This window comes from Neovison vison, chromosome 4 (genome assembly GCF_020171115.1).
Source record: "Neovison vison isolate M4711 chromosome 4, ASM_NN_V1, whole genome shotgun sequence".
Lineage (NCBI taxonomy): Eukaryota > Metazoa > Chordata > Mammalia > Carnivora > Mustelidae > Neogale > Neogale vison.
In genome coordinates, this window is record NC_058094.1 from 136,475,266 (window position 1) to 136,489,671 (window position 14,406).

The 14,406-nt window shown below is 48.1% G+C and overlaps 1 long non-coding RNA gene across 1 annotated transcript; it reads left to right on the forward strand.

The window, feature by feature from the left end:
• Positions 1–1,259: 1,259 nt before the first annotated feature.
• On the forward strand, positions 1,260–1,604 carry LOC122904002. Its single transcript, XR_006384126.1, has 2 exons — positions 1,260–1,293; positions 1,479–1,604. It is a non-coding gene; the product is annotated as an uncharacterized LOC122904002 (long non-coding RNA).
• Positions 1,605–14,406: the final 12,802 nt, after the last annotated feature.

Below are 14,406 nucleotides of genomic sequence, written 5' to 3' on the forward strand. Positions count from 1 at the left end.
GAAATCCCCGCAACACACTGGTTTCATCTTGCATTTCTCAAAAAGTGGAAACCGTAGTCTCCCGAAATTTGGAAGGTCCATTCAGATTTTAGCTATTTAGATACACAAGTAATTATAAGCCCTTCTTTACCCTTTGAGAGGCAGTTTATTTTATTTAATTTTATTTTAACTTGTCTTTCCTGTATTTCTAATAATTAACCCAGAAAGAAAGCAACGTATTCTTGTACAAGTAGCCTCAAGCTTTTCTTCTGAGGTTAACTCTTCCATTTCTAAATGTGAGGACATTATGCTGGTTTCCTCCAGCTTTCCCTAAGCTTGCTGCCACTGGGGTCCAGGGTGCTTAGAGTCGAAGGTCTACGCGGTAGAGATGGGGGCTCCTCCCAGACAGCAGGGGCTTAGCCGGCCCTGTCTGCTCACCCTGGCCAGAAGCCCGGCTCTGGGTCCCACGCAGGCCCCATGTGAATACATCCATTGGGGGCCCGGAGCCCACATGAGGGAGTGCCCACAGTCGTCATGGGACGGCACGCACTGGCTGGAGTGGACGCGGACTCACTCACACCCGTGGATGGGATGCAGAATCACTTCATTGATGAATCCCCATTGCTCTCCAGAAACTTACAAAAATCTTACTTAATATACACAGTTAAATACCAGTGCCTTTCTTTAGCTCATTTACTGACTCTCATGCCGGATTCGAGTTTGGCTTAGGCAGGGCCCAGGCCTTGTCCGTGGTCTTCGGGCTCACGTGGCCATGGTTTGGGGTTGTTTTCTCGTGTTTTGTGAGCAGAACGTGGGTTCTGCTCTCAAACCTAGTGGGGGCCCCAATGTGCTCCCATGCCCTTGTCGACCTGATGGAGGGGCCTGTTCTCAGCAAACACGGCTTTCCTGCCCCTGGTCCGTCACTCACTGCCCGGTGCCGGCCTGTCATCACTGTGATTGTTGTTGCGGTGGTGTTTTGTGCTCTAACGATGACTCGGGAAGCCCGTGCGTGTTTCTCCATGGTCTTCCGACAGCCTGATTTATCCCGATCCTCCCCTAGTTCACACTGGCCTGCCGGGATTCGCAAAGACAAGAGGGGCATTTGCTCCCCGCTTCCCTCCTCCTCCCCCGTTCTGTGTCTCCCAAACCTCATTCCGCTTTGTCATCTGAAGTGTCAGGTGCCACTGTGCCCTCACGTATTAGTCTCGGGTGACAGACACACCCTCCCCGTTGTGAAACAAACCGGGAGTCGCATCACTTCCTCTCTCTCAGTCACGCTCCCAAGCTTGAATTAGACGACACATTTCTCCACGGGTAAGTCTGCTGGCACTTCCCTTCTGTCCGTCGGCCGCAATTCCCACATGTGTCTGAGTCCTGGAGCTGCAGCTGAGTAAGCCGCGGGCTCGCTTTCCCATCTTTGTTGTGGTTTCTGCCTTCTAGCTCGTGTGCCGGAAGTTAATCCTCTTGCATTTCCTTTTTTTTTTTTTTTTTTTTTCCAGGAAGGGCTCAGGAGTTCTGGGATGCCTGAATTCTCTCCTGCTTGCAGACGTGCAGAATGCTCGGGGAGTCTCTGTTGCCCATCCCCCAAATCTGAAGGTATCCAGGGAAGGCCGTGGCCACTCTTGCTATCCCCGTAGATGACATCACCTTTCCAGATGGTCATATAAGTTTTTCGTGTCTGAGTAGGGATTCTGGAACATCCATCCTTGTTGGTTCATGAAGGTCAGTCAGATCATGTCAGTGGCCATACAGCAGCCTGGAATCACCCTTTTTACTGAGAAATCATGGGAAGCCCTGGGAAGGTTTGGAGCTGAGTGGGACTTCACCCAGCGGCGGCATCTGACCCACGTTCAGACTCCCTCTCGTCTTGATTCACATCCAGCTCAAACCCAGGGGTTCTGATCTGCACTCGGGACAGTAGGAGCTTGTCATGCAGGTCTTATGGACATTCTCAGTAGCACAAAGGATGGTGGCAGTGGTCTCCATATGACTCGCTTGCCTTGAACTTTGTATCTTGAAACGATTATAGGTGATAAGAAATTGTGAAAAAATGTACAAGGAGGTCCTGTGGTTGTTCCCTTCAGCCACTCTCTCTCTGTGGAATCATCATGCGTAACTTGAGTGCAATGTCAAGAATGCACCCCCGCGATTGTCCACGTGGCAGGACGTGGCTCTGCGGGGAGTGGGATCCTGGGTGTGGGCGCAGCATAAGGTCCCCTTTGCCGTTCCTGCTGAGGGACATCAGGCTGCCTCCGCTCTTAGCTGCAGTGAATCTGGCTTCTGTGGACACTGAGTGTGGTCCTTTGGGTGAGCCTGAGGTCAGGTGTCTCTGGGATGAAGGCTCAAGACTGCAGTCATGCGGCTGCATGGTGACCGCACATGCAGTTCTATAAGAAACCGCCAAATTTTCCCAGACGTTCGTGCATTCTTGGTCTTCAAGGAATTGGTCCTTGTTTTGGGACGTTTTGGGAAGTGTAGATGGTGGGTCTGTGGATGTGCAAGGTCCATGAGGTTCCCCAAGCCCTTCTGTTTTTGGGGATGCCCATCTTTTCTCCTCTTATTTGCAATCTTGCTACAGATGTAGAAATTTTATTGAATTTTGTTTCTTTGGGAGGGAAGAATGAGACTTTTCTTTCACAGATTCTCTCTACAGTTTCCCAGTTTTCAAATGCTGTCCGTCTCTGGTCTTCGTTGTTTCCTCCTTCTGCTCAGCGAGTTGTCTGCGCCTCTCTTTCTCATTGCTTAACATAAAAACTTCGCTTATTAGCTGAGAGCGTTTGCTGATTTCCTCATCTGCCTTTCAGTACCGCTTTAACTGTGTGTCACATATGTTTTCTTTTTTTTTTAATATTTATTTTAGAGAGAGAGAGAGTGAGCACAAGCGGGGGAGCGGCAGGCAGAGGGAGAGGGAGAAGCAAACTACCCGGCTGAGTGTGGAACCCAATGCAGGACTTGATCCTAGGACCCCGGGATCATGACCTGCGCCAAAACAAGAGTAGGACACTCAACTGACTGTACCACCCAGGCTCCCCACACATGTTCTCTGTATCCTATTTCAATTTTTTATAAAATTCCCTTTGACATTACCCCCCCCCATGATCTGTACGTTACTCAGACGCGTGTTGTTTAGTTAAAAGGGTTTGGGAGATTTTCTTGGCATCTTCTCATTGATTCTAGTTTGCATCCCCTGTGGTCAGAGAAGGGACCTATGTTATGCCAATGATTTTAGGTGTGATGAGGTTTATTGTATGTCCACAGCTATGGGCTTTCGCCGGGGATGTTCTCAAGGTTCCTGGGTGGGGAATAAGAGCCCATCCTGTGGCTGCTGGGTGTCCCTCAGATGCCGTCGGTCATTGGCTTGTCCCGTGTCTGTGCTCATGCATTTGTCCGCTTCATTTGTCAAGGATGATTCTACCTCCCCAGGTCAGATGAGACCCCTCTGTCTCCTCAGCCTGCACAGGACCTTCACTGCTTCACGTGGTTTCTTGCAATATTTCCCCCCTTTCAACTTCCAGAATGTTAATTATGAGGTACCTTTGCATGTTTTTCTTTTGATTTTTTTCCCCATTTAGGGTCTGTTCAGATAGTTGGATATGTAGGTTCATGTCTTTTGTCATACTGGGAAGTTGTCAGACATTATTCTGTCTTTGTGGAACCCCCCCCCCCCCAAGGTGCAAATGTTCTGTCTTTGGTTATTGTCCCAAGTTCCCTGAGTTTCTGTTCACTTATTTTCAGCCTCTTTTCTCCCTGGGTTCAGAGTGGGTGAGTTCTGTTGGTCTGTCCTCAAGGAATCAGCTCTGTCCTTTGTCATCTCTGCTCTCCTACTGAGCCTACCCAGCAAATCTTATTTTATTTTATTTTTCATCATTGTACTTTTCAGTTCTACAATTTTATTATGTTCTTTTTATGAGTTCTACTTTTCTGCTGAGATTTCCTATTTTTACACATTTTTCTATGATAATTCATAATTCTCAGGTGATTCTGGCCTCTCATTTGTCTTGGCAACAACTGAGTGCTTTTTCTCATTCAAGATGTGATTTCCTTGGTTCTTGGGCTGATGGGTAACTTCCTGCTGTGTCCTCATTGTTTGGTCTACAATGTTAGGGGGCTCCAGGTTCTACAGAACTTTTCACCTTGGCAGGAAATCCCCCTTCTTAGATTTAGGGGAGGGGAGTACTTGGTCTGCATTCATGGGATCTGGTTCCATTGGAAGTTTGCTTTTCAGGGTTTCTGTGTCACTTTGGTCTGATCCATTCCTCTGGCGGCCCAGAGGCTCCCACTCCTCCCTTCTGGCATCACCTGTGGAGCCACAGAGGATTTCCACAGGTTGAGATTCTGATGTCTTTCAGCTGGGGAAGGCTAGGAGTTGTCTTTGAGTGAGATTGGGGTGTAAGGTCTTTGGAAAGAGGCTTCTCAGGCTGTCTGCTTGTTGTGACTGTGGGCCTTTTCCTGGGTCCACCTGTGTGACTGGGTTTTCTGGTCAGGGAGAGGGACCCCAGGTCTGTGGAGACAAAGAGGTCTCCAGGATGGAGTACTTGCTATAGGCAGATCCCACTGGGAGCCCAGAAGGGAAAAGTCAGGCCCAGTGGGGAAGGGGAGTACCTTCTCTGCTCACTTAATCCTAATGGAGCTCCCAATCCACCCCTCACCACAGTGTCAGTCTGTCCTTGTATGCATGAGGGGTGTGGATTCCATCCACAAGGAACAAGGTTCCAGGGCAGTCCTTTGTTGTGGTGTTGAGGGACAGAAAATGCCAAGTTATTCTTGGTCTTCTTGGTCTGGGTAAAAGGACACAGACTGTCTACTGCTGAGCTCTTCCCCCAGTCCTGGGGCCCCACACCAGCTGTCTTCTTTCTTAAGACCTTGCCAACTTCCCCTTTGGCTATAATGGTGCCATCTGTAGGGTTTCTAGTCCTGTGGAATGGGACATGTGGGGGAAACAGGTCTACACTGTCTTGTATGGACTATCATCCCCTCATCCCACAAGTTTTGATGGGTTTTATTCATTTACACTCAGTTCTACATATAAATTTCCTTTGAGACTTCTTTTTGACCCGTGGGTCAGCGAGAAGTGTGTAATTTATTTTCCAAGTTGTTTAGAATATTTTGCTGTTGCCTTTCTGTTGTTGACTTCCAGAGTTTGATTCCACTGTGGTGAGAAAGCACACCCTGTGTGGTCTCAGTTCTTTTAAATTTATTTTTTATTTATTTTTGTAATTTATTTTTTATTGTTGTTGTCATCTTTCATGACCAGGATTTGGTCTGTATTGGCCAATTTGCCACGTGGGCTTGAAAAGAATGTATATCCTGCTGTTCTCTGCGCATCGATCCAATTCTGTGGGCTCGTGGTGGCAACTGGTTCTCTACCTTGGCTAATTTTCTCTGTTCGTTGTATCAATGGCCAAGGGTAGGGTGTTAAAATTCCCAAACACCATTCTGATTGTGTTTCTTTCTATTTTTAGCTGCATCCACTTTTGCTTCATGGATCTTGATGGTCTTGAACAGAGGTCTTTCATGGCAGGATGGAAAGAGTCTGTCACAACAAGTGTGATGAAAGATCCTTCTAGAACATGGTCAGCGGAGGAGGGAGGGGATTCTGAGAGTTCAAAGCAAAGGTCCTATACATTTACCACCTCATTCTTGTCCATGAATATAAAAATGCCATTTGACGAAAATCATTACCAGAATCCATACCACATATTAATAATCAAATTTAACTCTACACAAATGAAACACTGGCTTAGGAGTAAATGGGGAAGATGGAAGAAGACACATGGAACTCTATTTTAAGATTTATATTTAATTGTTGAATTTTAATACAAATTCATCAGAGGCTAATGAATCAAATTAGTTTTAATTTTCCTCTCCAGCACAGTAAGTCTGTCGGATGGCTCAGCTGGAGGGTTGATGTTTGGTAGTAGTGTAAGCTCCTTCTGGCCTTATCGGGGCTTTTCTGATGGATCTCCTCACCCACCTGATGGTCTAACACAGACACTCATGGAATCATTTCCACTTTGCAGCCTGGGAGAAGGAGGAACGCCGGCCAAGAGTGGGAAAGAAGTGTTCTAAGCATGTTATGCACATGGAACAAAAGAAAAGTGAATTCCTGCCAAAAAATAATGACATACAAATTTAGTTGGACTCGAATGGTTTAAGTGCAAAATGCAAAACTCTGAAACACATTTTTTAAAACTCTGAAACACTTAGAAAGATACGTGGGAGGAAATCTTTATGGATCATAAATCAGGGAAGGATTTATAAAATAATACCCCCCAAAATTGCTAAGAATAAAATAAAAGATTGATTCAACTATATTCAAATTAAGAACATTTGTTCATCAAAAAACACTGAGAGGCAAGTAAAAAGAGAATGAAAGAAAAAAATAACACCAAAATTTCACATACAAAATATATTAAAAGACAAAAACAGAAACAAGAACTCCTAATTAGCAAGAAAGGAAGAAAAACACAAATAACCTTGTTTTTTAAAATTTGCAAAATATAGGAATAAGGATTTTCCATCCAGAATATAAATGGGACAGAAACACATGAAAAGAAATGCAGGTTTTTAAAAATAGTTAAATAATAGCAGGTGTTGGGGTCCCCAAGGATCTAAGGCATTTCTGTGCCCCCAGATGACAACAGCATCATCACATCCACCCAGGGGCTTTCGACTTGGTGATTCTCTCCTTAAATCTGGCTGGTGGAGGAATAAAGTTCGTGTCTACCAATGTCTTGTAAACAAACTCCAGGTAGTCATTCCCAATTTTATGTTTTTTTAAGTTGCCCATTTTAAGTTTTAAAATGACCCAGAAATCCTGAGAATAGCCCAACACCATCCACATGTGTTTCAGCTGGATTCGACAGTCCTCCACATCTGGCCACCTGTGTCTCATCTAATTCATTTTCCTCCTTTTTATTCTTATTTATTTATGTATTTGCTGGACTTTCAAGTTCATGCCAGGTGTCATGCAATTAAAAGCATAATTTCTTCAGGAATAAAGTAGTGGAAATCACTCTATTGGCCATCCAAGGAAACTGCTGAATTAAACTGAGGGCTTCCACCCAACAAAATATTACACACCATGAAAATGAAGGGACTGTAGCCGTCCTTGGCTACAGCGCTAACACGGCTTATAATTAGAACATGAACCACGAAAAAGAAAGTTGGGGCTATAACATATAGTGTGATACCATTTTCTGAAAACCTATTACAACTGGGAGAGAAGACAGCAAGACACCCAAAGGTCACAGTGGTCGTTGCTTCTGCAGGGGATTCGGGGGACGAGGCTGAGATGCTCTTAATTCTGAAGGTGGTGGCCAGCTTTATAGGCATTGAGGACACTGCTATAAAATTTACTTCCAAGTGGCTGCTACTAGGGGAGGATATGAGCCCAATGGTAATATGGACAAATATTAGTTCCATTAGGATACGAGTGTAGGAAAGTAACACAAAAAAGACCATGTACATAAATGATGGTAAACTATAAGTTTTTGCATTAAAAATATTTTAATACTCCCCAAATTATCCATATATAACCACAATGGAATTCTGATGGAATATGTAATTATGTAACATGATAGTAGCATTCATCTGGGAGCAGAAAATATTAAATTATCCCTGAAAATATTCTTAACAATCAACAGTTGATGGGGCACCCGGGAGGCTCAGTCTGTTAAGTGTTTGCCTTAACAGACTGATCATGGCTCAAGTCATGATCCCGGGGTCCTGGGATAGAGCCCCGCTGAGCAGTGAGCCTGCTTCTGCCTCTCCCTCTGTCCCTTCCCCCCCTGCTTGTGTTCTCTCTTCCAAATTGAAAAAAAAAATCTTTAATAAAATTATCAATGGTGAGCTTACCATTTTGGATGATAAGATGTATCATAAAATTATAACTAAAAGACTGGTACAGACATAGCCCAGCAGATAGGCAGATAAATGGGAAAAGGAAGTGATTTTGAGGAAGCAGACTAGTTTTTGTTTAACAATGTTAAATATAAATGGGGAATATAAGATTATATTAAGATTAAGGCACTATTACAAACATAGAGGAAAAGGATAGAAAACTGGTAAGCTAATTGTTGTACTCACAATTGAAAGAGTGTATTTGCTTCTGATTAAAATTTAATGGGAAAACATTCAAACGGAAACATTTTTTAAGAACAGAGTCATTTTTAGGGCAGAAGAAGACCTGCCTGAGAAAACCTACACTTTTGAGAATAGGGAGAAATAAGAAATAGTATCATTTTACAAAGCAATTAGAAGACATACAATCTACAAGTATTGATACTCTTAGAGAAACCACAGCTTCACACTTGTGATTAGAAACTGTTCCAGAGTCAATTCAACAGCGTTATAAATGGGCAAATCTTCGAAAAAGAAATAAGTCACAGTAACAACACGAAACAACCACAAAAGAAAAGAGAAAAAAAAAAGAGAAAGAAACAAAAAAGGAAAAAAAAATAAAACCCCCAGTAATAAAAGAAGCACAAGGTAAATAAAATAGTGGACACTGGGTGTCCCCCCTGACGTGTCGCATGTGCATGTGTTTCTCGTGGGTCCGCACTGCCTTCCCCGGAGCAGAGACGCGCGGTTCCCTTCTCTGGGCTAACTGTCATGCTGTGGTTAGTAGCTCAGAACATCTTTCGTGTTTTGGTTTTGAGTAAAAGCATCATTTTAGGAAAGAAAAAAAAAATCCCAAGTTTGAGAGGTTAGTTACCAAAAGAGTAATGGATCAAGTGATGTCAAAAACCCAGAAATAGCAAAATTAACACTCCCTAATCGGTAACTAGTATTTCATTAGCGTTCAGTGTGTGTGGAAGAAGAGCCAAATGGGAGGGAGCTTCCAGATTGAACCGACGGGAAGCTTGCGGCACAGGGGGCGCTGGGGAGCACAGGGTGGGGGCACGGGGTGAGGGCACGGGGTGGGGGCACGGGGGGGCCTGCCGGGTGACGGGTGACGATGAGCAGGTTCACCCTGGAAGGTGGCTGGCCGTGACGCTGGGCATCTCCAGACAGCAGGCAGATTGGCTAATAGCGGTTGTCTTACACCATTTGCAGGAAGACGATGTGAATTCCTTTCACAGTCGCCAGAGACGTTAACCAGACATCAGCTAAGTCAGGTTTCCTCCATGTTGGTGAGACACTACATTTAGTTTTGCTGATCTGGTTCTAGGGTTCTGCTCTGGGAACCCTCAAGTGTCATGTGTGGCACCTGTGGCACCTTCAGGGGTGGCGTGGTGAGGGTGGCGCCTCGGTATTTCCCAGATTTTCCCCAATATGTTCACTCTGTCTGTGTAAGTGAGCTCCGAGACCCATCTGGGCTTGAACCCTCCTGCTGGGCTCTGCTCACATTCCGTTCACTAAGATGCACAGAGCAGGGACCTCACCTGCGGGATACAGCCTGCTGGGGGCACCTGGCACTCGGCACACCTCCCCCAGGACGGCAGCGGACAGGACCAGCGAGAGCCGGTGGTCCTGGGAAAAAGGAGGAATCCAGGAAACTGCAACGTCTCCATCTCCCAGAAAACAGCGGATCCTCCAGCGGGGGTCAGCCCGACATGACCGCATCCCATTCCTCCGCGTGTTGAGTCTCGGATGACACAGCGAGTCTGGGCTCAGCCACGTGAACTCCCGTGGCAGGGCCACCGAGGCAGGCATGCTCACCCGTGCTCCGTCTCGACACCGGCCCGCCGTGCCTTGGAACAGGGGACGGATTTCGAGGCAGCCTCTTCATCTCCTGGAGAGTCACAGTCACCCAGATGAATTACTGACTCGTTCAGTTCATGTCTGTGGAGTCACCTGGTGCGTCACATGACCAGTGCCCTGTAGTCTCCGTGCTCCCCCCACCCCGCGCACGCGGCACTGCCCCCGGGTTCAGCATATGCCCGCCCCTAAACCCACCGTCCTCGCCCTCCACCCCAGAGCCCCGCACGCACGCTCACGGCTCTGGGCCTCTGAGCTCTCACGGAGACGGTCCCTCCGTCATGGCCCCTCTTTGCTCATCGCCTGGAGGCCCTTGCCCTCCAAGCCATGGGAATTGGAGCCTGAGGTGAACTTCCCCGGTGGGGATCTCAGTCCCGCCCCAGGTGAAGGACAGGAGCTCCAACAGCCAGTGAGACCCCTGCGGGACTGAGTTCGTCTGTTTCTGGAATCCATCCGGTCCTGTGTTGATGGCTACGCTCATCCTTCCCACCAGCTCTTCCAGGTGAGTCTGCAATTATCCCCTAAAAAAGCCCCCCAGAAATTGTGCTCATATATGATGGGACCGTCCGGCCACACACCACCTGGACGGTGCCATCTGGGTTTGAAACCCACCCATCCGCCACCCCCGTCAGTATGATCTTCCAAAGCTCAGGGCATGCATAATCTTCTGCGGTAGGTGGCTGGCACGGTTTCATACGTCTAGAAGGCACTTGATCATTCTTTCCTGGCTTTGAATGTGCGCATTTCCAGATGGCAGAGAAGAGTTATTTAATCCCAGGACTTAGGGGAAACTGCCTGCCGTCTGAGAAGACAAGGGGGTGGATATCGTGTTGACCCCTCCAAAAAAACTAAGCGCCAGATACTTTAAGACTTATGCATAAATAATCTTTTTTAAATATAAGAACAAAGAAAAACTTGTCTGACTCTTTGTTTGTTTTCAGTGTTCGCTTGAGTGAGTGGGGGCAGGGGGATTCCGGGTCACACGGTGTCACTGGAAACATGAATTCAGTCTGTTTGGAGGGTAATTCAGCCATCCGGACTGGAATCTTTAATATCAGTGCTGTCTGATCCAAATCGAAAACTTGAACCTCCGGATACATGTACGTGAGTGTACGTGGACATGGGCTCCAGATCCTTTTTTCATAACAATAAAAACTGAGGACAATCCACGCCAGAGGACCGAGGGCCTGTTACCTCTCACGAGGCACCCATACATCTGGGCACGATGCGGGTATTAAATCCAGAAGAAGGGTCTGTTCATACTATTGTGGGAAGATGCCCAGGGTATATTGTCAGCAAAGAGAAAACTGTAAGTAGAAATGCCAGCTTTACGTAAAAATGTGTGCGACCTCTCCACGAAGCTATGTTTGCCCACGCGCCACAAACCCGGGATTCACAAGGAACTCAATAATGGTTACAACTTAATGAATAACGGTTGCCTCTCCTATGTCCTTTGATTGATCCATTATTTTTAGATGTTTTTTCAAACTCAGTACAAAGAGGGGGAAAGTGGGTTCCCAGCCACCGCCCAGAGGAAGACCTGTAGGGCTCCCCACCCCGTCTTCTCCAGAATGCTAATTTCCTGTCTCCTCTCCTCGGTTGGTCCCACGTTGTTCAAGGCGTTCATACAAGCCGTTTGGTGAAATGAGCCAAGTCCCCAGGAATTCCCCTACCCCGGCCGCAGCTCAGCGCTGTGTCCACTACAGAGCAGGTCCCTGCCACTTGGTTGCAGTGGTGTACAGGGGTGTTCGGGGATGACAAAGCGGTGACAAATTTGACTTAGGAAGTGGTTCGCCGCGGCACACTCCTCTTCCTAGTAAATTTGACCCCAAACACAGGGGCAGCTGGACCTTTCTAGTTCTGCCCCTACGAGCATGTTACACCTGGGACTTTTATCTGAATGTCTCAGAAGACCTTCCTGAAAGTGTTTATATGTCATGCGAGGCAATGAGCCCTCGAGGTCCCAAGGCTCAGTACATCCTTTTGGAATTTATTGCTGGGACTAGTTTATGGGTCACAGACGTGACTTCAATGTTCTTCTTCTTTTTTATTTTTAAAGTTTTTATTTATTTACATGAGATGGAGAGAGAGCGAGCACAAGCAGGGGTGGGCGGCAAGGGCAGAGGGAGAGGGAGAAGCAGGTTTTGCACTGAGCAGGGAGCCCAATGTGGGACTTGATCCCAGGACCCTGAAATCATGACCTGAGCTGAAGGCAGAGGCTTAACGACTGAGCCCCCCAGGCACCCCTTCATTTCTCTTCTTAATAAGATAATGACAAGTGTTTGAGTGACAGTGTCTTCCCTTTCATCTTGGCTGTGAAGGTGCCCGGAAGAGGTCAGCGTGCTGCCCGATTCCCATGGCCATGCTTCTGGGTAACCGATGTGTTTATCCCTCCCCCCATCCAAGGTTTCCCTTGTCTTAACCATAGTGCATGTGTGTCTTTAGAGTCTTTAAAAGTTATTTATGGTAGAGAAATAAAGATGGGGTCATGGACACTAAGGAGGGTTACTTCAGTCTCCCATTTCTGGGATTTTTGGATTGCATCTGAAAACAGAGGGGAGGAGGTCAATGTCATTCTACTGTGGCTTCTCTGGAAAATCACTCTTCTGCTATCTCAGCATGTCTGCCTCACACGCTGGCCCGAACCGAGAAGAGCGAGCAGCATTACAAACATAAAGAGAAGAGTTACGTAAGCATGTTCAGAAGGTCACAAAAACGTACAGATGAGCTTCAAGTAATGTGTTCCCTCCAAACGACTTACTTATCCTCCGCTTAACACAGATCCTACTAAATATTTCTCAGCTCAAATGTTTTATTCTAGTTCCAGTGATTAAAATAAAAATTAAAAAAAAAAAAACAGAAGAAAGGAACCGAGGACTTGATAAGGGATGGGATTGACCTCGAAATAACCTCATGGATGGCATCCTAAATCCTCTGTCCAAAGCGAAGTTTCCTGAAAGTGCCTTGTGGTGTTCGCACACGCACATGGAACAGGGTCGGAGAGGCAGCAAGGTTGTGGGTCCAGGTTGCCGTGGGAAGGACACAGAGGACCGGGGAGTCCAGTGATCACGGACTGTCGGAGGCTCTGACCGCATCCCCGTACTTCACAGAGAGTGGCTAAGATGATGGGTGGAGAGCCAGAGAAGCACGGGTGACCTCACCACGCCCGCAGAGCAGAAGCGGTCAGTGACCAGAGACACAAGCACGCTCGCCCGAGGGCTGTCGCAGGGGTCTGCACACTGCCAAAGAAGAGGGGAAGTTCTGAAGTCCTGTCTGCCTCCAGCCGTACCTTCGCTGAGGGGGAAGAGGCGCCTCGAGATCCTTAAGGTGTCGGCCGCTGTGTAAGTGACCCCACAGGAGCCTGGGGATGGGCAGGGACTCTCCCTTTATCCTCAGCCCTCAGCCTCCCAGCTGTGACTTTGTGCCCACAGGGGTCGCAGGGAAAACCAAATCTGGGAGAGACTTGCAGGCTGGTCCGGACTGGGAGCCGGCCCCTGGCAAGAGCTCTCGGGGGACCCAGCCCCGGTTCTCAGGCCACCTGCTTCCTTCCCGTTTCCTCCCATCTGCAGGCCAGTGGCTTTTCCCTTCTGGCCCTGGGAAGTCTCCAGTTTATGTCTGGGACAATAACAACAGGGCTGACCCGTGGAGAGGGTTCAAGTTGGCGTCACCTGGACGGCTGGAGACCCTGCAGCACAGGTCGGTCGGGAAACTCCAGAAACGGAGCTACTGGAAACGGGAAAGCAGCCGCGGCCGTGAGCCCAGAGCAGCCCATGAGCCCAGAGCGGCCCGAGAGCCCCGGTGTCCATGAGCGGATGGGGCTATCTGTACCTCGGCCTGGGGGGCGGCGGGCATCCACGATGAGGAATGGGAAGCAGCCATCTCTACCCCGTGCGCAGGTGCTAGGGCTCCCGCTGCTGCTCCCCTGAGCCTCTTCTGTCTTTGCCAAGAATCTCCTGAGCTGGCCGTCAGCCTCTCGGGGCCACCGTCGGGGAGTTGTGGCCACCAGGACAAGCTGTGTCTCATCCCGAGCCTGGAGGTTTGTCCCAACTAACTTGTTATTGAACTGACATGTGGAAAAGCTCCAGTCACGCGTGTCTGAACATCAAGGAACCATTCAAGGGGCTGACGATGCTCCGGCCGGTCCTTTCCATCAGGCGTCACCAACATCCCTCTGCTCTGCTGGGCGCAGGCTTTCCTGCCCCCAGCTCCTCCCAGCCCGCCTGCCCAGGACTCTCCACGTGTGCTCCCGGGACCATGGACACAGTCCACATGGAGCAGCAGACAGAGCTCTGAGTGGAGGAAAGTCTGGGGTTAGGTCAACTGCCTCAGAGGAATCCCGTGGGAGGAAAAGCTGCAAGACTAGGAGAGAAATTTGCCTTGAAGTGGATACCCTGCCAGGAAATGTACACGTACTCACAATCCCATCTAGTGCAAAAAAGGAATTTGGGAAGGACGTCGTGTTACCCTCCGCCTCTCTTTTCTCTCTTTCTTTCTCTCTCTCCCCTTCCCTCCCTCCCTCCTGCTCTCCTTTTTTTGGATCATGGCTGGAAATTCATGTGATTCTGAAATCAGACCTTCCTCCCTCCAAGCCCCGGACACTAAAGGGGTGCGGGCTGGGCCATGAGGCAAGGTGGTGTGTTGACGGAGCCTCTGGTTTCCACTAGAGCGTAGGAGACCACCCGTGTCATCTACTGCTCTGAGTCACTCACCAAGATGTCCTCCCTG